Genomic DNA, 25,169 nt, shown 5'->3' on the forward strand with positions numbered 1-25,169 from the left:
TGCAATATACTAAGAAATACTGCTCTTCCTTTCAATTATTGTGCCTTCAGCATTATATCTGGTCATTATTTCTCTCCTTCTTTCTCTTTGTTACCTTTTTAAAATCAGAAAATAATGTCTGTGATCATTGTGGACATGTAATCAGACACTCAAAGGCAGTTCCTATAGGCTTCAAAGATAAATTTTAGAAAATCAGACCACCTAAATATAAAAGTCTAAGTTAAATAGTCTAAATAAATTAGATAGTTTTAAATATGTTAGGATAGATGGCTCAAAGCATGTATTCTTAAATGGTGTAAATACAGATTTCAACAGAGCCTTCAGACCATGTGTTTTTAACAAAAATTCTAAACCTGGTGAGACAGAAAACATAATATATGCTTATAATGTCAAGCATGGCAGTAGTAAATCCCTTTAGGTTGAAAGTCAGAAAATGTAATACACATTCAAGAACAGCTTTTGCTACATTTTTATTTCACAAGAACTTATTGTGTTACAAAACTACAACTGTCCTACAGCTAGAGAAATAATGTGATCTGGCAGTTGAACAACATTGGGATTTGAATGAAAATTACGTTTCTTTACAGAGTTTTCTGGACCAGATGCCCTTGCCTAAATAATCAGTATTAAAAAATAAGAACATTTTTGCCTTTTGCAGTTTGCTTCATTTAAATATCTGTTGCATTTTGAAAGGATATAGGTTACAGTCACTAATTTTCTTCCTTAAGGAAGACATGCAGAACATATGTAATGACACGTGTTGAAGTTTTAGTTTAGTTTGAAATATATTGAATCTGATTTGTGAGCTAATCCATTCTAGGGATGGCTTCTCAACAATTTTTCATATGGGCCCTATCAAATTAAGTTCAGAATTAAAAGATTTTGTTTAATACAGACACAAATGAGACAAAACCCTTTAATTTAGGACTTCCCATTGCAAAGTTTAGAACACAGCCCTTGAGTGATTTTTCCAGCTATGGTCCAATAGTACAATGCTAAACTTGCAGCTTTGCAGGAATTGGACTGTAAGCCTTGCAGAACACTCCTCCACTTGTGTTGACCAGCCACAGGAATATCTGGATAACTGAACATCTCTCTGACAGCTTCTTTTTTCCATCTTAATCATCACCAAAAAAAAGAAAAAAAAGGAAAAAAAAAAGAAAAAAAAAGAAAAAGAAAAAAAAAAAAAAAAAAAAAAAAAAAAAAAAAAAAAAAAAGAAGAAGAAAAGTGGTATGATGGAGTTGCCATTTTGCCCCAGCAGACTCTGATGGTCAGCAAACGTCTTTGGCTCAGCACACTGCTTATTGTTTAGCTCTGGTTTTGAGAAAAGCAGATTGACTGTATATCCTCCTTCAGCAGCTGTGCTCATAAGGCCCACAGTAGCTCTGTGGCTGAGTGGACAAAAGTGTGAATAGGTACAAACTTGGCCCACCTGGCTGGAGACAGCAGTTCACAAATCACTTTTTTCCATAGTGTGCATAAATTCCACGCTGCAAGAGTCAGAACCAAGAAGAATTTATTTCTCTGTCCTTGTTCTTGCCCATCATCCTCCAGTTCAAGATTAGCTAATGCATTTTCCTCAGAAATATAAAATAAAATAGCATAATCTAAACTAAGATGAATATTTCTGATCAGAAAGGAATGACATGAATAATTCAAACATAATGCAAACCCAAGAATATATTCACACACACTCCCTCAGTATCATGTCTGCTATGTCAACAACACTGTTTATTTAATAAGAATATTTTCGCAGAATCTAGAATTCCCAGTTATGGCTCAGATCTCATTTTACTGTGTTTTGTGTGCAGAAAAGATAATTCTTTTACTCAGATGTTGCAAATCCCATACTTACACATAAATCCATGTATGAAATATTTTACAAGAAGTGCTATATGTGAAGACAGTTTTTGCCAAACTACAGTTTTTCAAGACGTATGTGAGATTAATGTGTAAGACTGACACATAAGCATTCTGAAGATCATAAGACATGTTTTATGGTGCATTAAAATCTCATAATAACAATTTCAGAGAGTTAGCATGATGCATTATTCAGAGTTAAGTACTGTCTTCAGTGATAAGGGCTAACATGCCATCAGGCTATATAAACCATGGCTTTGAAATATCAATTTTCATTTATCAGTAGGGTCATTTACATAGCTAAACTGAGAACATAATTATGTACTTTTTCACTATCTTGGGGGAAAAAGAAAATGGACTTCTTTTCCAACATCCACAAAATGAAAAAACGTTCCGAGAAAGCTGTTATTAAGTCATTTAACCTTTCATACAAAATATATTGTCATGGATTTGGTTATAAAACTACAAGTACATGCATTCTGGTTTCTGATATTGAATGTAAGCAAACTAATTTAAACTCTAGGGTAAATACTGTATTCAGGCATAAATGTAGTACTCTGACTGGGGGTTTGACAGATTGCATCTATTTATCTGTTACTTTGGTAAGCAATACAGAAAAGCCATGCAACCTCGCAGCATTCCTCTACAGCTTGACCCCAAAGAGGAATTCATCAGCATGGGTTACTTAATGCTGCATATTGTCCTTAATCCACATACGAAATACTGCATTTTAAGGCCTTTAAGCTGATAAAAGGGTATGCTCATACAGTTAATGGGGTGGAAAAGAGGGCAGCTGATATAAGAGACGGTGAAAGGGGTGCCAGATTAAAAAGCACAATTATCCTCAATCTCATCCTAACCTCCTCCTTCCTCATGTGCTTGAAGAGATTCAGGAAGCACTGCTGTTCTGCCCACTGCTCTGGAGAGATTCAGGCTACCTTCAGCTGTTCTGATGGCCAACATTTCCTTGTTCAGTAGCCATGAGTTTTTTGAAGGAATGGCCACAGACCACCAGGAATGTGTCCAGATTGCCACACGCATGTGTGCCTTGGGTAAACCACAGATTTGTGCACCCTATTTCCCATGCTGCCAGTGTCTTTTTATTTGGCAATTAACTTTTGGCATGTAGCAGCTTATGCACATGCAATTCCTCCTCTGCCTTCAGCACAGAATCATAGCGAGGACATGGAAACCTCTGGACACGAGCCACAGCCCAGGAATGGCACAGGGACTTGCACACAGGTGCTAAAGCCATTGCTATGGGAATGCAGCAGGGCAAAGATATGTCTGGCACAAGGTGTACCAGACCTTCATCTCCCACACCATGCTGAGAGGGACACAGACCACCAGTCCAGGAACATTATTATATTGCCCAGAAAAGATCAGAAATTCCTCTCCACCTGGCTGGTGTGGTCATAGGGGACAGCCAGTGCAGAAGTGCTCCTGAAAATTCTGCTACAGAAGCTATGGAGAAACAAACACCTCCTGGGCACAACAGGTCTGCACCCTGAGAGAGAAAGAGAGAGTGATGAGGCTTCCTATCCACAGCAGCACTTGACCCACATCAAACCAATCATCCTGAGTCACTTGTGCTTGGATGTGAGCTAGTGCAAACACTCCTTTGTCCACTGCAGTGACATCTTTTATATTAGGACTAAACTGTTATTTACACAATAAACTTTAATTATAACAGCAGGCAGACCAGAGCTAAAGCAGTGACCTGGCACCAAGCTACCAGAGTTCAAGGAACACCTGGATGACACTCATACCTACATGATTTAGTTTTAGGTAGTCCCATGAGGAATAAGGAGCTGAACTCAATGATCCTTATGGATTTCTTCCAACTCAAGATTTCTGTGATTCTATGATTTAACTTTCTTCCAGGGCTTACTTCTTTTGACTTAAATGTAGAAGTTCACCCACTTAGTCAATCTCTCTGAAATGTGCACCTGAAAGACAATATTGTGCTATTCTGTTTGTTCCACCATACAAGAAATTCAAGGTCTGCCACAGTCATTGTTGATTTTGTAATGTAATTTCACAAAGCTCTCAACTCCCAGGAAGCAGTCTATTGTGTGTGCACAAAGTCCAGTCATTTAAATAAGTAGGCCATTCCAGAAGCAGTGGGAGCCCAGAATGCAGCAGCACCTGCATCCTGATTTTTAATAGGATATTAGCTTTAAGTTCAATGACAAAGACTGGGATATTTTGCACCAAGGAGAATTCAGTTCTAGAGCCAGGATAATTTCTTGCCAGCTACTGTCCACAACATCCATTGTCACCACCAAAGTTTCTTCTCTGCTGTGGTTTCCTTGGAATGACTCCTCTTCCATTCATGAATAAGATCAATTCTCTGCTCTTTCCTCTTCCCTTCTTTTCTTTTCCTTTCTTTTCCTTTCTTTTCCTTTCTTTTCCTTTCTTTTCCTTTCTTTTCAGCAACTGTGATATAAAAGAGAGAGGAAAGGTAGATTTAATATTTCAGATAAAAGATATTGCTAGGCTTTTTTAATGTATTTTATCTCAAAATGTATTTGCAGGTGCCAGTCACTTTTTACATGCTTCTGTGGAGGTGACAAACAGGCCTTCAATAATACAACAAGTTTAAATTAGTATTTGAAAGGTACTTTCTTTCTGCACCTGTAAACCTTTAACCTTTTCTATTTCCCCCTTCCTTCATTCCCCTTATATACATTGACATTGCTGAGGAGGGGGTGGTATTTTTATTTTTTGTTACTGGCCCTATTAACAACGTAGCAGAATGAGACAGTGATGCACCTGTATAGAATAAAAGGATGTTGTTAGGCTGGTGTCAGGTCAGATTGGACTTTGAGGAAAGAATCAAATAGTATCTTTTCAAAATGATTGATGCCTTCTTCAGCTTTAGCTTAATAACTTTGTGTATTCTTATCAACAGCTTTGGGTCTGCTGCAGTGAAATTTCCAGCACAGCTCTTGTCATCCCTGCTGAAGTGGATTGTCACGATTTTCATTTGGTTTAGGCTAGTGCAGGGCACAGAGATTTAAACTCCTGTGAGCTCCTGCAAATTCCCTTCGGTGTTTCCAGCTGTAAGCAGGCAGAGGTAGTAACATCACTACTCTAAATCTAGTTTTGGGTAAGAATAAATATCTCTGCTTTTAAAATACAAAGATATTATTCAAATCTACATTTAGTTAAGGGAATGTCCCAGTTTTCAATAGATCTTATAATTAGTGGGTAGGAAGTACACTGATGCAGAAAAGAAAGTAAAAAAAACAGATGTGGAGATGCAGAATTAGGAATCAAATTCTTGCCAGCACCGTCAGGTCCGAACTCCACCCCAGCTCCAGGACAACCCTTGATATGGGTACCAGGAAAGTGACATCATGCTGTAGGATTTTATTTCTTTTCATTTGTTTTCAGACTCATTTGTCAACAACAAAAGACCAAAGTTCAAGCAAAATGCTAGGGTGTCATTTCTTCAGTAAGACTTGTGAGCAAGACTAAAGACACCTCCTGCAGATTAATGACTGGTTGGAACCAGCTAATCACCTCAAACCATTAACCCTAACTGTTATTAAGCTCTAGGAGGTAAACCAAGTCCTCAATCACTGTGGCTGCTATTCACTCCTCCTACTTACAGACCCATCCCCCAAATTCTTCCCTGAATCCCACTCCAAAAAATCAGCTCAAAATCTCATGTGTGAATTTGTGTTACATGTGTTCAGGGAGATAAAATCCAGCTACACAGTTAACAAAGTGGTCCATTTTTCACATATTTCAGAGTAATTTTGATTTCACATCACATACATGTCAGCACAAGGTACTTGTGGGCATTTAAAACCTGACACATTAGTTAATCAGGGCTCACTGGTCTTTCCACAGCTAATTTAGTTTATAACACAGGAGGAAACAAGAGGAAAAGGACTGAGAGAAAGGAGATGAGGGGAAGGGAAGCAGAAAACTGGGGAAAAAGCAGAAAAAAGACTGTAGGAGATAAATCTAACCTTTCAGCATTCTGAAGAGGAACCTCTTAAAAAAGTTCATTCTAGATGTATTCTGATAGTCTTTTTTTTTGGTTTATTTTATAACCCTGTTGTACAGTAGGCAGCCTGTTGTTTGCTCTAATCATCTGTTTCCATGACCTTCACCTTTATTGATTTAGTTTGCTTCTGAGTTTAATGCAGTCTGTGAGATTAAAGCTATTTTTCTCCAGGATGAGTTAGTTAATAGTAGATTTGTTTTAAGCAGCAGAAATAATTTGGATTAGCAAAAAAAAATTTTTTTGCATAGAAGGTATATTTCAAGTCAATAAAACCTCTTTACAAGGACAAGCAACAGAAGGGGGATTCTAGCACATAAACATAGCATCATTTTTTAAGTTTGAAAAAGAGAGTGAAATAAATAGAAGCAGCATTCTTTATAGTATATTTATTAGTGCTATCAAATACTGCAGATTTAAAGAATAAGGTACATGGGATTTTATTCTCCACACTCAGATATTATTTTAATCAGGCTTATAGTTACAACAGGTAAAGAATTTTACAAGAAGTAATTTTCCCCAACAGATATAGTAATATAACTCAGTATTTTGCAAGTATAGCTGTTGAAATTATAGATCTAAACCAGAATTTATTGCAAGACTATAATAAGACCATAATTAATAATAAATAAATCAGTCCTTTACAATTTATGCTTCTGATTTGATTGTAGAGCTTATTTTCTCATCTTTATTACTCCCTCCTCCTTGGTGATATTTCATTCTCTAATGTCCACCCTCAACCTTCTATCACACATTTTGATAAGAAAAGCACCCAGCTGCCTCTTGCACACAGTATATTAAACACTGCAAGCTGCCATCCCATAGTCATATGTACAGGGATCTGGTTCTGCAGCTCCTTTACTTCACTTGAAATCATAATGGATTATCAGAGAAAAACAGAACGAGTCAAACCCACGGCAGTAAATGGAAAATCATCTGTTGACCTCACAGGGCTTTGAACCATTCCCCTTATGACAGCAGACATTCATTTCCTGCTCTCAGCCTGTGCCAGGGCAATACTAAATGTATTGCCCAACTCAACTCTAGCACTTGGTGGTAGAAAGAACCAGAGAGCACATGCAGTACAAATTAATATTCCTATATTTATTGTAACATACATAAAATACAGAAGAAAAAAAATTATTTAGAGTTATCCTAATTGAAAAAGAAACTTCAGATAAATCATCACTAACAATTTTTCTCAAATATTTTTTGCCATTATTTTTCCATTACCATAGTAAAATTTCTGTTCAAAAAAGAAAATACTCTCATGAATTAATTATACATTTATCTTATAAATATTTGAACTACATATTGCTTTCTGTTAAAATGGTACAGATTTACTGGAAGAGAAAGCTGCCACAAATGGCAGCTACAAAAACACACTTCCTGTTGATAACAAAACCTGAGCTCTGCATGCTTACAAATTGTCATCTGTTGTTTAGAGCTTCCCCTGTATAGCTTCAGCTGTGTTTTCCCCAACTTTGTTTTGTTTTCATCCATGGGAGTTTTCTAGAATTCCTTGAAATGGAACAATTAGGGAAAAAAATTATTCAGTGTTACTATGGTAACAAACAAAAGAAAAATAAAAAAGTAATTTAAGCAGACCAGTGAATCAGGGCACAGACCAATGCACTGGTGCTTTGTACACAAGGAAAACCAATCTAGGGGCCTATTTAAAGGTGTTGAACTCAGAGAATACATTAATAATGTACTCTTTTGTTTAGAATTGAGAATTTTTCTCTACTCAGAAGCTGTAATGTATTATGTGTGGCATTAATTAGCACATATATCTTTGTGTAATATATATCCTCCTTGGAGACTATTTTAAGACAACAGCAAGGTCACATTATTGCATGCTCAAAAATCAAAGTCAAAACTAAAAGAAATCAACAGAAAAACAGTTATAATTGCATATGAGCCTTTTCCCTCCTCATGCACAAAAATAAAAGACTAATTAGTCAGTCAAATGCCATTTCTTGCATTTGACAGCAGGAAAGGCCTTCTGGGTTAATGAGACTGATCTTCAGCTATTTCAAGCAACCACACTTGTATAAACAAAGATGTGAAAACACCGGACTCCTTAAAACACCCATGAATTCTGCAATTATGATCTTGTCAAGAAGCTGTCCCAGAGCTTTAATCCTGTGATGTCTCTATAACATCTTCCCATCTACATTCAGTTTTATTCGTTTCCAGGTCTTATCTATCTTTTTTCCCAGAGCACATACTGTCTTTAGTTTAAAAGATTCCTCTCCCTTCTTTGGTGTCTGAAGTACCATCACACAGTCATACAGAACCTTATTTTCCCTCTTCAGTCTTTCTCATATGAATCCAAACAGTTGGGGTTGGTCTTCTTTATTTCCAACATCTACTCTCCTTTCGCTTATGGTCCTGTAGACTACAATCCTGTCATCCTCTTCAGTTGTTCCCATGTAATTATATCCTGACTGAACAGCAAAAAAGTTCAGGTATGGTTTACCTGAACTCTGTTTAATAATATTAATGAATCTTTGACATCATTAGGAATAATTCCTATGATACATTGTGGAAAACATCATCATACTATCCTTCTCTTAGGCTCTGTACCAATTCACGTGTGTTTGAAAACACCATGCTAAGCTATGTTTAAAAAGAGTAAAAAGAGTATTACAGCATTATATCTTTTTATGGAAATCAGAACTTAGACTTTTAATTTAACTGTTTTTCACCTCTTCCCTTTACAAGGCAGTATATTTTATCAAAATATCTCTACTACATCAAATGACCTTTGTGAAACACAATGTTTACCAGCCGTCAAAAGTCCTTTGTTATCCTACAACCAGAAATACAAAAGAGAAGGCCTTTTGTTATTTAACAGAATGGTCACAATATGGAACCCTTACAAAGATCAAAACAAATCAAATAAAAATATTTGATTCTAATTTTCAGATGCTTTGTTCAGTATACATTCCATATGTGATACTCATGTCCATATGTGGCTGATGATATAGTTATTCTCAAACCCTCTTGTCTGTAGGAAAATCCCTGAGAAACAAGGGGACAGAAGAAACAGAAGAGAAAAAGAGGTTCTTTAGATGATAGGAGCTCATTAGAAGAGATAGTGGCAGGCTTTTGAATAGCTCAACAGTTTCCATCATCTTACTTGTAAAGAAAGCAAGCAAATAAAGCCTTGGGAATAATGGTCTATAAACAGCTTGCTTTAAAAGTAATTGACAACCTAGATTGCTATGATACTTCAGTCTCAGGGGAAAGAAGCTGAAATGCTTTCAGCAGAGTGTTGGAAGCCCTTTTTCCTTATTCACTGCCAGAAAGAGTCATAAGTATTTTATCCTTGTGTTGCACATAATTGTAAAGCAGGTGAAACACAAACTACAACAGTGGGGTTTAGAAACGAAGAGCAGATTTGATAGATTTTTCACCACAAAAGCAAATTCTTTGAATCAAGCATACATTTACATCCCTGCAATCGTGGACACTTTGATAGGGATTTAGTCTATGAATGTGCTCAGCACTTTGGCTGATACATTTCTCTTTCAGAGCTGCAATTTTAGAGTTGTTCAAAAGCTACAGAGTAAAGTACGGCCATTGACCACGCTTCGGTTTAAAAACACAGAGCAGTAGCTCAATGTCACCTTGAAATAACACAGGGCTGTATGGGATAATGGATCTGTATATTTGCAGTTTAGAGTTCACATGGGTGTGAAGCTAATGGCATTAGCAAAAATAGGCAAGGCATCAGCAAGCGAGTTGTAAACTTTCCTTGCGTTGGCCAGGGTCTGCTTCACCCCTGTTACAGCAGGCCAGGGCAGAGACTTCCAGATGAGTCACTGCTGTGACAAGAGTTTCTCATGATCAACAAAGAGAAAATGATTAAGCTAAATTCACTGTCTCATGTTTTCTCAACTAGAATTTGCTTGCAGGTGTCTAGAGAGGAATCTAAATGAATAATAGCAAAGCATTTCTTGGCTATAGGAAATAAAAGCTCAAAAATACAAACTACTGCACCTCTGTTATCACCACTATGACATGATTAAACAGATATAACTTTTTTTTTTTTTAATTAGTGTCCTAACCGTAGAAAAGAACATTACAAATCAATGAAAATCACAAATAGCAGCTCAAAGATGCACAGATGGGGTCCAGTACCAGATCAAATAACACACTGGCACACAGCTGTCAGTAGAGGTGAAGCCGAAGAATTAATATATGAATACCAGAGCTGGCACAGCTCACAAATGATGAGCATAAAAGCCAAGGAGATGCTCTGCCAGCCCAACCTGTGAAAGCCACAGTAACAGCTGAAGAAGAACTGATGGGACATTATGAAGGCGGTGCACACCAGCTCACAGCAGCTCCCTGGGCCAGAGAGTGCTCCTGCCAGCAGCTAGCTCTGAGCACAGAGGAGCAGGGGTGTTGGTATTCTGCACAGACACCCACCCTACTGACTAATCAATAACGCCCCAAGGATGTGTAAAGGTGCATCTTCAAAGACACCCTTGTAACTCTTCCACTTGTTTCTGAATTTAAGATCTTGGAGGCTCATGCTGACTCTCCTGTGCTGCTACTCCGGCCTACAAATAGTAAGAAAAGCCCTATTGAAATGTTTCATGGTGGCTTTGATGCTCTGTTATTAGGAAGAGATGATTTTCCAAGGCTGAACTTGAAACCTTTTTCAAAAAAGGCAGTTCTTTAATTTGCCATCCAAACCCCTCCTAAAGCTAGGAAAAAAAATCTGGCTATTGGATGATTAATGTTTTGAATATGCAAAATTTTAAAATTCTTCCACACCTACCAAAGGAGACAATTAAAAGATGGCTAATTTGATTTTTTGGTTTTGTTTTCTTTTCTTTTGTCATCTGCTAATGAGCCTTGAACAGATTAATACAGAATCATACAGAATAGTCCTGGGGTTGCACTGATATTACCTTGAAGCTGAATGCAGCCTTAGTCACATTTACCTTATACTTGTTTGCATTGCCATATTTACCACAAAAATAGGATTTTAATTCTACTCAGACCTGCTTAATCTGTGTTGCTTACCCATATGTCTGGCAAGACGAGAGACTTAAGTGGTAACTAATCTAAACAACATATGTACCACTGATTTACTCATCTAATTTTATATTAATGCAAGTGAAAAATGACCTCAGCACGTGTGTCCAATGAAGCAGGATTGATAAGTACTGTGTAAAAATTTAGAGCTAAGTTGTCTTAATTTATTTATTTTGTTGGGTCTTCTCATTGTTTAATACTTTGACTCCATCCATGAAAAAGCCTGAGATTGTGTATATATAGAGAGAGAGAGAAAGAAAGAGAGAGTGTTCTATAGAGAGATGCAAAGCATTAATTAAATTATGTAAAGGATACCAAACAACTCTACAGCTTCATAATTTGGTTATAATATTGAAGAAGGCTTTGCAAACATGAAAAAAGAAATCTTTAGTCAATCATAGATGTGTACTGAGCAAGAAAATGCTCTTGATCAGAGGAATGGTGCACACTGAGACTTTCTCCCTTTAGCATGGGCTGCTAAATATGAGTCTATTCCCATAGAGACGACAACTGAGGATGAGGGGCAAAGCTAATCCTGCCTAGATCCTGCCTAGATTTTGACCTCTGGCTCTAGGGAGAATAGTCACTTTAGACAGGAAAAGCAAATACTGTTATTCAGTAGTACTACTGCTGAATACTACTATTCAGTATAGGTTTTTTTCTCTGTTTACGTGCAAAATCTTTTTTCACCCTGAATAAAGTGCTTATTCAGCTCTTTACCCCTGAAATTTCCCCCTTTCCCCACACCTACATACTTCAGATCAGTTGTTCTCAGTTTTATCTAGCCTACGCATAAATTTGTTTTCTGAGGGTGGCATATCTGATGTTTATGGGGAAACATTCTGGTCTTTCAAAATTCAAAGTGTCTTTCTCTATAAGTGTCTTTCTCTATAAGTGCAGTATTTGGAGTAAAAACTTAATTGTTTTGTAATTTCTTTACACCTGAAATAAATGGGCAGGAGATCTTTCTCCTTTTTAATGCCTTTATTAAGAAGAATCAGCTCGGGTGGGGAGAAATCGACGGGTCACGCCCACGCCGCCGCTGCTCCCAGGTGTGGCAGGGAGAAGGAGGATGATGCAGCTTTGTCCGCTGGTCTGCAGACAGAGCTGAGGATTCCGTCCTCACGGGAGAGTCGCAGATTCCTGGCTTTTTTGTCTAACACCCCGGGGCATCTCTTTAATCAGCATCTTTTCAGGTTAGGGTGAGAAGCAAAAAGGATCCAAGCAGTACGGGACTACGCTCCCATCCTTAGACATCACTTAGGTCACTTGTTGGCTCGTAATTTTAGGGGTTTTTCCTGTAAAAACTGTAAAAATTCGGGGCGCAATGCATTTCTCATCTGCATACTGGCTCTGATGTCACTCCTATTCTCTTCGTACCTGGAGTGTCTGTCCTGGTGTGTTTCCCTGGCAAGCGGCCAGCATCAGGGGGACAATGGTTAATCACCAGCCATTAACACGTAATTGAAGAGCTCCTCTTTAGTAGTGAAACTAAAGAGGTCTGACTCGTCTGACTTGTTTTTAACTCTGCAACTTAAAAAAAATACAACTTTCTATTCATAACAACACCTATAGCATGAAAGAGTTAAATACTATTTTTATTATTCAGTTTTCTTAGTTTTTTATACCTACTCTATGCTACATCAATCCTATTATTTTAAGACCAAGGTGTGAACAGAGAGGAGGATTCAAGCATTTGTTCCATCTTTCAAGTTATACATATAATCGTTGAATCATTTAGGTTGCAAAAGAACTCTAAGGTCATTAAGTCCAGCTCTAACCCCAGCAGCACCATATTCACCACTAAGCCATGTCCATAAGTGTCACATCAACACTTTCTTTGAGGACTTCCAGAGGTGAAGACCATTTCCCTGGGCAGCCTGCTCTAGGGCTTGAGAACTCTTTTGGTGAAGAATATCTCAATATCCAACCTAAAATCTCCCCTGGCCATTTGAGGCCATTTCCTCTTGTCCTGTCACTTGTTACCTGGGAGAAGAGGGGGACCTCCACCTGTCTACAATCTCCTTTCAGGTAGTTGTAGAGGTCTCCCCTCAATTTTCTTTCAGCCCCTCCAGGCTGAACAACCCCAGCTCCCTCAGCTGATACAGATCTACAGCTGATTTTTTTGATGCACAGACAGGCACATTTTCTCTACCCATTCCCATACAGTCCTCCCCTCCTTATCCAGTCTTTCTTGATAAAAAACTGACTCCATAACTAATTGAGAGAGGAATATGGACCTGCTGGTTTTGTAAGGGAGTGGACCTACTTACATTTAATGTGATGAATCTCAGTTATCTGGATGCAGAAACACACACTGGAGTGCTAATCTTCATGGCGCAAAATCCATCACTTTCAAGGTCATTTATCAGTAGAGGCAGAACAAATCAAGCACTTTCACTGCTTCTTCTGCCTTGTTACAAGAACCTGGAAGCGTGAGTCAGATGGATGTACCACTGTCCTGCAAAATGTCACACAGGGCAGCTGCTCCAGTTCAGCCTTGCTGAAGCCTGTGCCCAAACCTTAGTGATTTGTTTGTTTTTCTGAAGGCTCAGAGGGATGTTTTAGGGAGCTGGTAGCTACCTGCTGGAATAAGTGTCCAAGTCATAACACAGTACAATCCTATTTCAGTGAGAACCTCAGCTGTCCACAGCACTACCTCCCAAAATCTTTGTAGTCTGCCGAAAAGTCGAGATTCTGTTAAGGCAGAGGATAAATGCAAAGCTGTTCCAGGCAAAGCCACAACAGATTAGAGTGAGTTATGGAAGTATTTTCTAGTGTAAATCCTTAATCTTTTTAACCCTCCATTCTTGCAAATGCCTTCTTCATTTTGTCTCAAGATTTCTGGAAATAAATAGGATCAGATCTGTGAAATTCAGGCAGTTTTTGTTAGAAATGAAGGATGAGCCAAAATCAGGCATGAAATTGAAAACTGTTCTCTCAGTGATAAGGAACACTGTCAGGGACCTTAGATGAAACACTTGACCTAACAGCCTTTGGGTATCTAATGTCATTGATTAAAGTGATCATTAGCAATTTTCTTAATTATGCATTATATTTCTGGTTATCTGGATTTTTTGCTTTGTCCCCATCAATTTCTTGCAGATCAATTTCATCTTTTCTTAGTTTATTGCTAGGTTTTAATATAAATGATTCAAGACATAATTATCTTCATTGCATGTCTGTAGAGCACCAGGCTCCAAAATTGCCATCAATCCACATAAAAATAATATTTTACAGTATCCACAGCATCACCTCCCCCAATTATTTAATTCAAAAACAACAACATAGCATTTGAAAAGAAATATTAAAATAAGTAATAAAATACAGGCAAATGCAGAGGATGAGAGAAATAATCATGCTAGGTTTTTCTAACCACAATAATCTGAAAGGATTTGACATGTATAGCCCATAAATGTCCCTTTTACACTTTTTGGTCAGGGAAGACAAGGGCTGAACCAAAGATCCCCAAGCCAACAGCAATCTGAGCCCCTTGGCTCACACACAATGACCACTGATATTCCAGGTTGTTACTCTTCCTACAGACTGCAAGCCTCAAGCCAAAGCTGCACTACCTCAGTGTCAAGAGTTTCTCCAGCCCCTTGTTTCTGCTGCGTGCTCTCTTACAATGTTGCAAGGACAGGTTGGACAGAGAATGGGAAGGAAGGACAGCTAACTGGGGCCAAGCTTTAAGGAGCAGTCTTTCCTAAAGAACAGATAAAATTAACAGCACTCTTTTTAATAAACTAATAAATGAATAAAATTCACAAATTAATATGTAATGTGGAAAAGTTTGCTGTACCAAACTGATAAATATCTGTGGGCTTAACAAACTTTTGCAGTAATGCCACCCTTTGTCAGCCTTGGTATTTGCCTAGAAAAAGGAATGGGATTTTGTCTGACCTACCTATTCAGATAAACTCAATTTTAGATATGTTTCAGTATTCAGTTCTCTATAGTCCTAAAATCCCTACATGGCATGGATGCCATGTGCTATGTTTGCTCTACCAAAACAGCTGGTCCCTGCTGGGTGGGGATATTCTCTCTAAGCTGGATGCTGACACTGAGCCACAGTGCTTTTACAATTAAGCAGCAGATACATGTCATCAGCCTGCTGCCTAACATCCTTTGCTGAGCTTTGTTGATTCCTTTAGGGACAGTTATATTCATTGATGGATACAGTGATGCCTTAAATGGATATTTCTCAGACATCTCTTTGCTCTTATCTCACTGTTTAGAAAACAACACTAGCTGTTAGTCCCAATTTCATCAGCAGATAAACAAGTCATCTTCCCAAGATTTTGTCACATGCTGACAAATAGGTATACAGGTATTTGCCTTCAGTGGGGAGGCTGAGATGATGTACAAACAACCTTTTACTTCACTTCACTGGCCAGAACCACTTCAGTTTTGTCCAGCTATTTTTCATCAAAATCTTACATAACCATTTTCACCCTGTCATTTACAGATGCTAAGACATTGTTTTTTAGCAAAATGCTTTCTCCATTCTCCTGGCAGATCCTGTAATTTTTCATTTTGATCTGAAATGTAGTTGATGCTTTGAGCAATATTATGAATATAGTAAACAAAACAATGAAGGGTGTAATTTCTGTTTCATGGTATTGCTCCCCTCTGAATATACTGCTACTGTACCTACAGTGGAAGGGGACTTGTCACATTGTTAGTAAGGAAATAAGTGGCATGAAATTTAAGAAAAAGATTTAAAGGTGTTTCTGGGTAAATATTTTGGTTTTTTTCTGATTTCACCATATGTCAGGAATTTCAAAATAATTTTCTAAGGAAGGATCTCCTAGCCCCTCTCTTCACACAGTAAAACTTGAGATCATACTGTTCCACCAATACATTAGATTAAATTTGCAGAAGAAAAGGATAAATCTTCCCAGAAAAAATCTATTTCAAAATTCTGTTTGCAGAGTGGTATTACTTTATACAGCAGATGTGAAAGTGAGGAAGAATTTGTCTGAGGATTCCTGTCCCTCCTCTTTTTGCAAGTGTAAGGCCTGTGCTAAACAAAATATACTAAAAACCTTGAGTTAAAGAAAAGTCTGACACTTCTAATGATTGAAGGTCCTCATGCTTCAAGACTGGGATCTTAGAAAAAGAACTTTGGGGTATACCTTATTAACTTATTGTATCAGTATTTTCTGCTTGATCTGCAGGTTTTTGTACTTTCTTGGTTTGGGTTGAGTTTTTTTATTTTGTTTCCACATTTTCTGTTGTTAATATTGATGACAAATGTAGCTGATAATGAGGAGAATGGATGATAATATACTTAAAACTAGAAATGCTGCAAGAATGACAGCTATAGCAAGGCCTGTTTAAATGTACTTGTCATGCTGAAATTGTCTATATACCATTCTTTTAAACTGGTATTAAAAAGTACTAAATAATTCCATTCACTCTATCATGAAGCAGGAATTGGATATGACAAAGCAGATGAAAGTGAAAAACTATGTTGCCACTCCTGGGTTAACCTCTCATAGAAATAAGTGGGCGCATTCTCATGTTCAACAAAAAAGAAGGTAATGGACAAGCAAAAAACATTTCTTTTTCATTGTGCTCCTTGGCATCAAAGCCTAAGTTTCTTGTAAAAAAATAATAAAAGTAGAGACCCCTAAGGGAGAAAATGGTAATCTCCCAGCATACTCAATATGTTTCTACAATAGCAGCCTCCCTACAAGCTGCTCTGCACTGGCACTGCTATGCTCACAAACAGCCTGGAAGATGCTGCTCATGCAGAAGTCTAACATGGTGAGGACAAAGTTTATGGGTTCCCTTGTCCTGGCCCACACAATCCTAGAGGAAGTAAATCAATGGACAAGGATAATTTTCTCCTCTCTTCAAAGAAAAAACAGAATAACATTTTTATCACTAGCCTACTTTGTAAGACATCCCTGAAATCCATTACTTTTTTTTTTTTCAATGGTTTATTTGGGCCTGAGCCCCATCAGTTATATCAGTATCTAAACCTTTTTTGGGTTATTTGCCATTGTATCAAATATATTAGTCAACATAGCTGACCAGCTGGGATTTCAGATGACAATGTCTTTCAGAAAGTGTCAGCTAGACAGTCGTAGCTATGGTGCAAGAGCCCAGATTAGCGTTGCTCACCTCAATAATTGTGCCAGTCAAAATGTGTGGTTCAGTCTCATCACAACCGTTTAGCCACTGAGTGGCCTTAACAACCAATTATCTGCCTTTTTATGGTGTCTGTCCTTGAAGGAAAGAGCAAATAACCAAACTTCAAAGCAAAAGATCAGCTGTATAAAACAAACAAACAAAAAAGCCAATTATTAAATGCTGCTGTGTTCTACTGAGATGTTGCTAAGTCTCCTCAATCTGTTCTGAAATGCACTAATCACCTTTATCTCCACAACCTACCAGGTATTTACTTAGTGATATTATATTTTTATTACCATTTATAACTGTAACCTGTGAAAATGTTACTAAGAACAAACCTAATTCCTCATTAATAGCAGCAAAAAAGCCTTTTCAAGGCTTTATTTGTGCTACTTTGGGATTTACTGGTACTTTAAATGCATATCTGGATATAACAATCCAGTTTCTACACACATACAACTGTGCAGTAGAAGAGAGAAGTTGTGACATTGCAGCAGCTTGTTTGTTAAGGAGCAAAAATATCCAGGGACTTCAGATGGGAAAGAATCCTATAACAGCCACGAGAGACAGCTAGAGCAGCAGCTCCCTGCCTCCCTCACTTCAGCAGCACTGGAACAGCTGAGATTGAGCTGCCTTTGGCTGAGCCTGTGCTTTAAGAGCATCAGGAAAAAAACCCTCAGAAACTAAATGCACTCAGCACTAAAAGAAATTTAGAGACTTCTTGGGTATTTCAGAGTGGCACGTGCCACTCTCTGCTCAATTTAATGGAGCCCCCTACAAAAAGACAGGCTGGGAGATCTGCCAAGTGAGGCTTGAAGAAGACAGAACTATTATTATGAAAGAAACCAAGAAAAGCTCTATCATAAAAGGGATTCAAATTTTTCTTATCCATAGTTCACTACTCACATATCACAAGTAGATTTCACAAATTATTTCATACAGGAAACAATCAAAGTCAGTAGGATATTTTCTCAGCTTTTCAGACTAAAAGTTTTATACAGTAGAAATGCATAATGTCGGATAATTCAGCACTACTATTTCCTCCCTCAGCTGTTTTTCTCTTGATGCTCTGTTTTTCAGGCACATGTAGTCTAATGTGGGCTTTGTCTACAAGTATGCATCATGTGAGAACTGGTCAAATGTGTTATAGAAGAGACAATTCCCCTCAAAAGAGCAGGAGCACCAAGACAAGGAAACCCCTCAAAGTTTTACAGTTTCTTTCTATGAACCCATGAAATCATCATTTAAACAGATGATAAATAAAAATTTAAATTAGTAAAAACGCCACATATGAAGCCTCATTGGCAGTGGGTATTGGAGAAATGTAGATGCTTAAATAAATGTAGATGTTTAAATAATAAGTGTTTAAAAGTGTTTATGAATCAAGGGGATGCCTGGGAGTGGGCTTAAAAATAAGTGAAATTGCTGTCTTATCAAAAACAGGGAAAAAACCAAGATTAGGCAGCTACCAAACCTAAACTGTCTTAGAAGAAATGCTGTTTACATCTGGTTAATAAACACTTCAGAGTTCACTGGAGGAACTGGTTTCAGCCTATTGCTCTTCATCAATTGTTTTCCATTGATGTATGGATTTGATTGAAGAAATTCCTAATTTCCTGTAATTTTGGAAAAAGCTTGTTTTGCAAAGGATCATCATCTTGATGGGTGGATATGATGCATTATTTATTTTCCTTCTTACCCCATCACTGTGATCTCAGGTCACATACATAAGCATCTGAGAAGATAATCTCTAGGCTTCCCTGTATCCAAGTCTTCCAACCACTGGGCTCTTAGCTGTAGTCATTCCCAAAAAATCAGGATAATTGCTATCCCTTTTACATCCATATCATCTCAAAAATGCTTCCATAATTTTGTCACACTATTCTCCTTGTTTTCATAAACCTTCTCCTATTTCAATAGCAATTTCTTGCTTCCTGACCTGCCTTCCTTGTTATTGCACCCTTGATCCTGCCTGGCTTCTTTTTCCAGTCTACCCAGGTGATTCACATAAGTCCACAATCTTTTCCTTGGAAATCAGCACAATGGCTTAATTCCTGTGGCATCACACACAAAATTATTTCTTTCAAGCCACCACAGAATTTATGTTACCTACTGACATTCCCATGCTGAGACCCCTAACTTGCTCATTCCTTCCACACATCCTTTGGACTCTTCTTCCACAAACCCTGTGCTGACAAAAGTGTGCTTGAAATGAGACCCCAGTTCTGTGACCAAGTCTGCTTCTTCTGTCCAGGTCTCATCATAGAACCCATTCCTTTCAACTGTGTCCCTATTCCTTCACCTCCATTTCTGCACTGTTTCATATTTGTCTCATTAGATATTTAGTAGATTTCTTTTTAAAAATAAAGAATGCAAAATAAAAATTAGATTACTTTGTAGAAGAATTAGACTAATACATCAATACATTTTACATCATATAAATAGATAAATATATATACAGTATAGAATAATATATACATTATATATTATATATATATTCTACTAGTATAGTAGAATATAATAAAAGAAAAAGCCCTTGTGATGAAGAGATTATCACCTCTGTTGACCAAGGACAGGTAGAACTTTTACAGGACTTTTTGAAAAATTTTACTGACATAAAATGTACTGACGTATTAGTTTGATTATATATATGATTTATTATTATATATATTTATTATTCTATGCCAAAAGAGCCTTAGTGTCACTATAAATGTAAATTAACAGTGTTATAATATGGATATCATATATATCAGAGGAAGCAAAACACGAAGCCCAAGTAATGGCCTGAGTCAAATTAATTCAGTTTCTACCTGTATGTAAAACCATGGATGTGCCCAGATTAGTGATTTATGTTTCTGTGGCTCTCTGTGGCAGGACAATACTGAGTTTCCCTAGCATCACTATTCTGCCATCTCTACCATTAGCACTGTAAACTACTCAGGGCAGAGTGCTCCTCACTACACATATGATACCTGCAGCAGAGAAACTCCAAATTCTTCTGGGCTCCTGGGCTTTAACATATTATAAATATTTCATTAAGAGTTTAATAGTAGTATAGCAGTTACTGGTAATGCTGAAAAATGCTTTTCTTTCTTTTTTTTTTCTTTCTCACAGACATAGGCACACACACCCCATTCACACAGGCTTTCTTTGGCTGCTATCACCACCACACACTGACCTTTGAAATATGGAAATAAAAGTACTCAGAAATAAAGCTGGCAGCAACAGCAGCCCGACTGTCGTCATTTAAAATCTGAAACAAGTGGGGCCATAGTTTGCAAGCTGTCTTCATAATTACTTGAAGCAGTTGTCACTCTGGCTCTAGTTTGTTCATTACACCCCAAACAAACAGCTGATATTTGTTATAGCACATAAGCCACTCTGTTGAGGCAGGGTTCTTTATTGTGAGGAACCCTGCAGCTGCAAGTCACATGCAGTTCATAGTATTTCCTGATTTCCTTTGCTTTATTTGCTTCCCTGCCTTCCCTTACAGCAATGTCTTTTTTACCAGAGAGAGAGAGAGTTAAAAACACAATAAGGTAAACATTAACTGACATAAAGCTTGATAGGCTTAAGGTTTATGACCCAAATCTGGTTCCCATTAAACAAATACTTTTGCTGTCGTAAAGAATGCTTAGCAATAAGAAAGTCATGGATGGAATTTGAGACTTCTGCACTCCAATGGAACAACTGCCACTTAGAGTTCAGCACACTCGCTCTACAGTTGCCTGAAAGGGAAGTAAATGGATGGCATCAATCTGAGCAGAATTGGGTGATTTTGGTGAATTTCCTCTCACTGCTGCTTTGCATCCTGAAAATGGAGGCTTTGGCTATTGTTCTGTGATAGTTTACACTCAGCTGGCTGGTGGTTGTGATCTCTGATGAGCTACTGGGTGAAAAATTCCCTTTCACTCTGCACTTGGCAGGTCTCCATGGCTGCTGCTGGAGATGAAGGAATAGAGAAGGTGTGCAGAAAGCAGAATTGGTTTCCTCTGTGATGTATGAGGGAAAAAATCCTGTCTGATAAGACTGTTTTTGAGCTTACTCTGGCAACATGATCTTGAAAGAATAAAAACAATAAATGTGCTCCAGTAGGCCAAAGAAGCTGACTGTGTTGTACAAGACTAAACTTAAAATAAGCTCTAGATGTGTGAACAGAGATCTCAGCTGGGTCATCTTCACAGCAACAGTCACTGAAAGAAATAATAAAATTTATTTTAAAATAGAGAAGAAAAAACCAAAAAAAAATAAAGATTTTAAATGTCACATATTTCATTTTCATAACATCTCTCAATCCCTTTCTCATTATTTTCAGATAATTTTTACACTCAAAAGCCCTGTTTGGAACTCTTTCAGATTATATGAAAGATGTTATTGGTTGTCCTTGTTGGAGGGGCAGAATAACTGAGATGCTGTTACTGCAACACTTTAAAATGTGCGTAAGACAGTCAAGGTTAGAAAATACCTGTAAAGGGAGAAAATGTGATTGATTTATTTATTTCCTGTTGAGTTGTAGGTCCAAGCTCATTGGTGAGGAAACACAAGTCCAGCACATTGTCTAGTCTGACATCTGTGCATCCAGAAAATAGGTAGCAATGCTGAGCTGTTTGAGATAATGCTTTATCTAGATGATGCAAAAGATGCATTCCTGCTAACCAATCTTTCCATTAAACACAAAACAAGGAGAGAGAAGCAAAGTGAGAGGCAGTGCAGGTGGTCTTGTAGGTAGGGATGGTAAAGTCATGTATTACCTAAGAACTTTGAGAAGGCCAGGGAATGAGGTAAAGATTCATGTGTTCTTCTCACAGGAAAGGGGTGAAAAAAGTAAAGCTTAATGGAGTAAAACTGGGTAGGAGGTGGAGCACATTACATGAAGTTTTCCATTTAGTCACTTCCAGTCTTCTGCTAAAAATCTATAAATATGCAGTATGTGGAACAAGTTAGCTTTTCATAATTCACAATTTAGGCCTTTAATTTCTCATTATCTTTCCTACATAGAGGCATATATATCTTGCTCTGGACAGAGCTTATTTTGTCTTTCTGCTCTTGTTTGAGTCTGATTTTTATACTTTGCATGTAAGGGGTCAAGTTAGACCTCTGTTAATTTGACAAGCACTGGAAAAACCAAGGGTCTGAAAAAAAAATGGGAATGAACAATCCATAATCCCAGCCTAGAGTATTTGCCACAAATACAGTATAGTATTTGCTAAGTGGAGATATGTTTGCAATACATCCTTAAGAAGAGGCCAGGAGAACTTCCCAGGTCACAGCTCTCAGCTCTAGTAGGCATTCTGGCTACTCCCTTACTCTACACTCAGATAAATGCCAAGGTGTGAATCCCAGCCTTCCATGCTTGCACTTTCAGGCAAGAAAAGAGGGAATCATGAGGCAAGAAAGGGAATTTCAAAGTGTAAAACCAATCCCCAGTCTACAGTGTTAGGGGCAGGACTGCAGGGAGTATCTGTGCCTTCCTGCTCTGCAGGCTGGGCATTGATCACTGTGACTTTGGCTCTGACAGCACCAAGCAAGTGCTGCTGTGGGTTGTCTGCCAGTACAGTCAGAGACAAATTCCTTTTGTCCTGATGGCAGTTTTCTGTAATTCTGCTCAACCATAAGAGATTTTTTCCATTTCTATATAAGTTAAACCATGCCCAACACTAACCACACTGCAAGGATGCAGAAATAGCAAGAACATCATGGGTTAAACTTGCAAAGCTATTTTATTTGTTTAACAATTCCATCCCAAGTATCATTGAATTGTTTGTGGGAAGGGTGAGGTAGAAACATGATGCTCCAGTAGATAACCCAAGCTGAGTAATTTATTACAAGGCATGAGCTTCCACTTGCATCCATCCTGTGCTTCCTGGTTTTCTTATGTGCATAAATAAAGCAGGTTTCATTGGAGCTTTGGCAAGTCTGCCAAATCTTTCCAGCAGAAGATTTTCAAATTATTTTCCTTAGCAGCCCTGCCAGAAAGTGCAGCCAGTGAAAAGATAGCAGAATGTTTGTAAGGAAAGGGTGACAGCAGAGTAGCAATTTCCTAATATCCTTCTCCAGACATGCCCTTCAATGACCAGAAAACTTTTTATGCTAGGAAATTTTGAAAGCAGGGGATACAGCTGACAAAGGCCGAGGGGGACATGGCAGTGTCAAGGGCTGCCAGAAGAGAGGCACTGGGCATAGAACTGATGACCAAGCTGAATCTTTTACAGAAAGTTTAAGATTTATTGATTGAAACACTGAGGCAGTACTATAATGATATAGAAATACAGGTTAAAAGATAGTGTTAAGCATTACAAAAGGCTCTATATCTCAAGTGGGGAGCAACGTTTCTAGAGAAAACATCAAATTTATTTCCTTTCAGTAGGTGTTTCTTTTGTCTCACTAATTAAACTGCCTGCTCATACTGAGACAAACACCATAAAGCTGTTGCTAGGTGGACTGAGGGCAGTCAAAAGCCAAAGTAAAACACATATTAATAAAACAATACTGCAACCAGTGTGTATTGAACTCTTGGTATCCATTTTATACTTGTATGAAATATGTTTTAAGAGGCGAAGTTTAAAAAGCAAGTATCTAACAAGGAATTCCCCCCCCCCCCCATTTTCTCATTTCCCCTCTGTTTTCTGAATATTGTATTATTTAAATATCTTACAAGACAGACAATGTTGTCACTCAATTTAAATCCTGGCAAAGAGCATTAGAAAAAAAATGACAAGACTATCATTCAAATGAAAGGGTCACACTAGTGGCTTGTTATTTCATTTTCATGACAAAGATTGCATATGACATTTAATACCCAACATCTTTCAAGAAATATAGTGAAGTGCTCCACCATTTTGACCTTTTCTTGGGTCTTTATTTCTGATTGGCTCATCCATTCCCCTCTTTCCCTGGCATTATGGCCCTATCAATCAAGGAAATAGAGATTACAGTCCACTCTGAAACAATGCATATTTAAGGGAGGAAACATTAGGCCCCACATCTTCTGCAGCTTAAAGCTGTTATAAATAGGTCACTGGAAAATGTTTCCTTTTAATTATTCTTCTCCAGCCTATTGCAACAAATGGTACAATTATATAAATAATAAAGTCTTCAGGATTGGCAGAGATACTGTGTCCACAGCACCTAACAACATCCCTAGGCAACGGGTTTGCATCAGGAATGGATTTGGCATGACTAAACCAAGAATGCTCACTGAGGGGCAGCAGCTTTTGTTCATTTCCAGATCAACCTTTGTGCTACAGCAGATTGCTTTCTCTTTTGTTCTCACTCCCTTTTCTGCCCCTTCTGTGTGTATTTTTGGGGGGAGGGCAGGCAAAATTGAAATAACACTTTGAAAATATCCACCTGTAGAAAGCGTTAATTAGTAACACCTAGTTCTTTGGTGGCAGTTTTCAACTGGAGATCTTAAAGCACTTCCCAGAAGTAGGAAGGGGTGTTTTTAGGAATTCCTTGTGTTTGATCCAGAGTCCACTGTGGAGCCAGAAGTGGAATACAATTTTCCCCATTTCCGATGCTGAGAGCTACTCCCTAGGAACCAAAATCATGACTGAAATTGCACTGATAAAAACATGCAATTTGGTTTCTAGGAAGGTAAGAGGAAACAATAAGGAACACCAGAGAGGACCATCTGCTTCTCCTTTTTTCACTATTGCTGTATTTCCTCACAAAAGAAACAGTGGATTGTAAACTGCAATTCACAGCAATGACAAATAGATTAAGGGGTTTATGGTCACTAGTGACTGGCATCAGCTCTGAATTGTGCTCTGTGGTGACCAAACCCTTAGCCACAACACTGAAGATATGGTGAAGTACTATTGAGGTTACCAGCAGACAGTGCTCTGTTCAAGCAGCTCAGCAAACAGATTGGATTCCATTCATACAGAGCAGGAAAGGAGCATAAAGATAGGAAATGAACAAATAAGAATTTCAGGGAAAGAATTTTCAGAAATTCACAGGCAGCTATAAAGAGAGCCTGACTGAAAAACGTCAATCTGAGATAGGGGAAAAAAAAGAAACCCCAATTTTTTTCATCACTGCCTACGCAGTGTCAGCATCACGTACACTCCATGGATACAACCCTGCAGTGAG

At 38.0% G+C, this 25,169-nt stretch overlaps 1 protein-coding gene and 1 long non-coding RNA gene across 5 annotated transcripts in view; one reads left to right on the forward strand and one right to left on the reverse strand.

The window, feature by feature from the left end:
* PLEKHG7 (pleckstrin homology and RhoGEF domain containing G7) overlaps positions 1-25,169 on the forward strand; it is a 202,455-nt gene that overhangs the window by 30,437 nt on the left and 146,849 nt on the right. The window lies entirely within an intron of this gene.
* Positions 1,150-25,169, reverse strand: part of LOC135300351 (uncharacterized) — a 139,600-nt gene continuing 115,580 nt past the window's right edge. For all 4 annotated transcript variants that reach the window (XR_010362241.1, XR_010362242.1, XR_010362239.1 and 1 more), the window contains exon 3: positions 1,150-4,300. This is a non-coding gene — a long non-coding RNA (uncharacterized LOC135300351). The remainder of the gene's footprint in view (positions 4,301-25,169) is intronic.

The sequence above is a fragment of the Passer domesticus genome, chromosome 5 (genome assembly GCF_036417665.1).
Source record: "Passer domesticus isolate bPasDom1 chromosome 5, bPasDom1.hap1, whole genome shotgun sequence".
In the NCBI taxonomy this organism is placed as follows: domain Eukaryota; kingdom Metazoa; phylum Chordata; class Aves; order Passeriformes; family Passeridae; genus Passer; species Passer domesticus.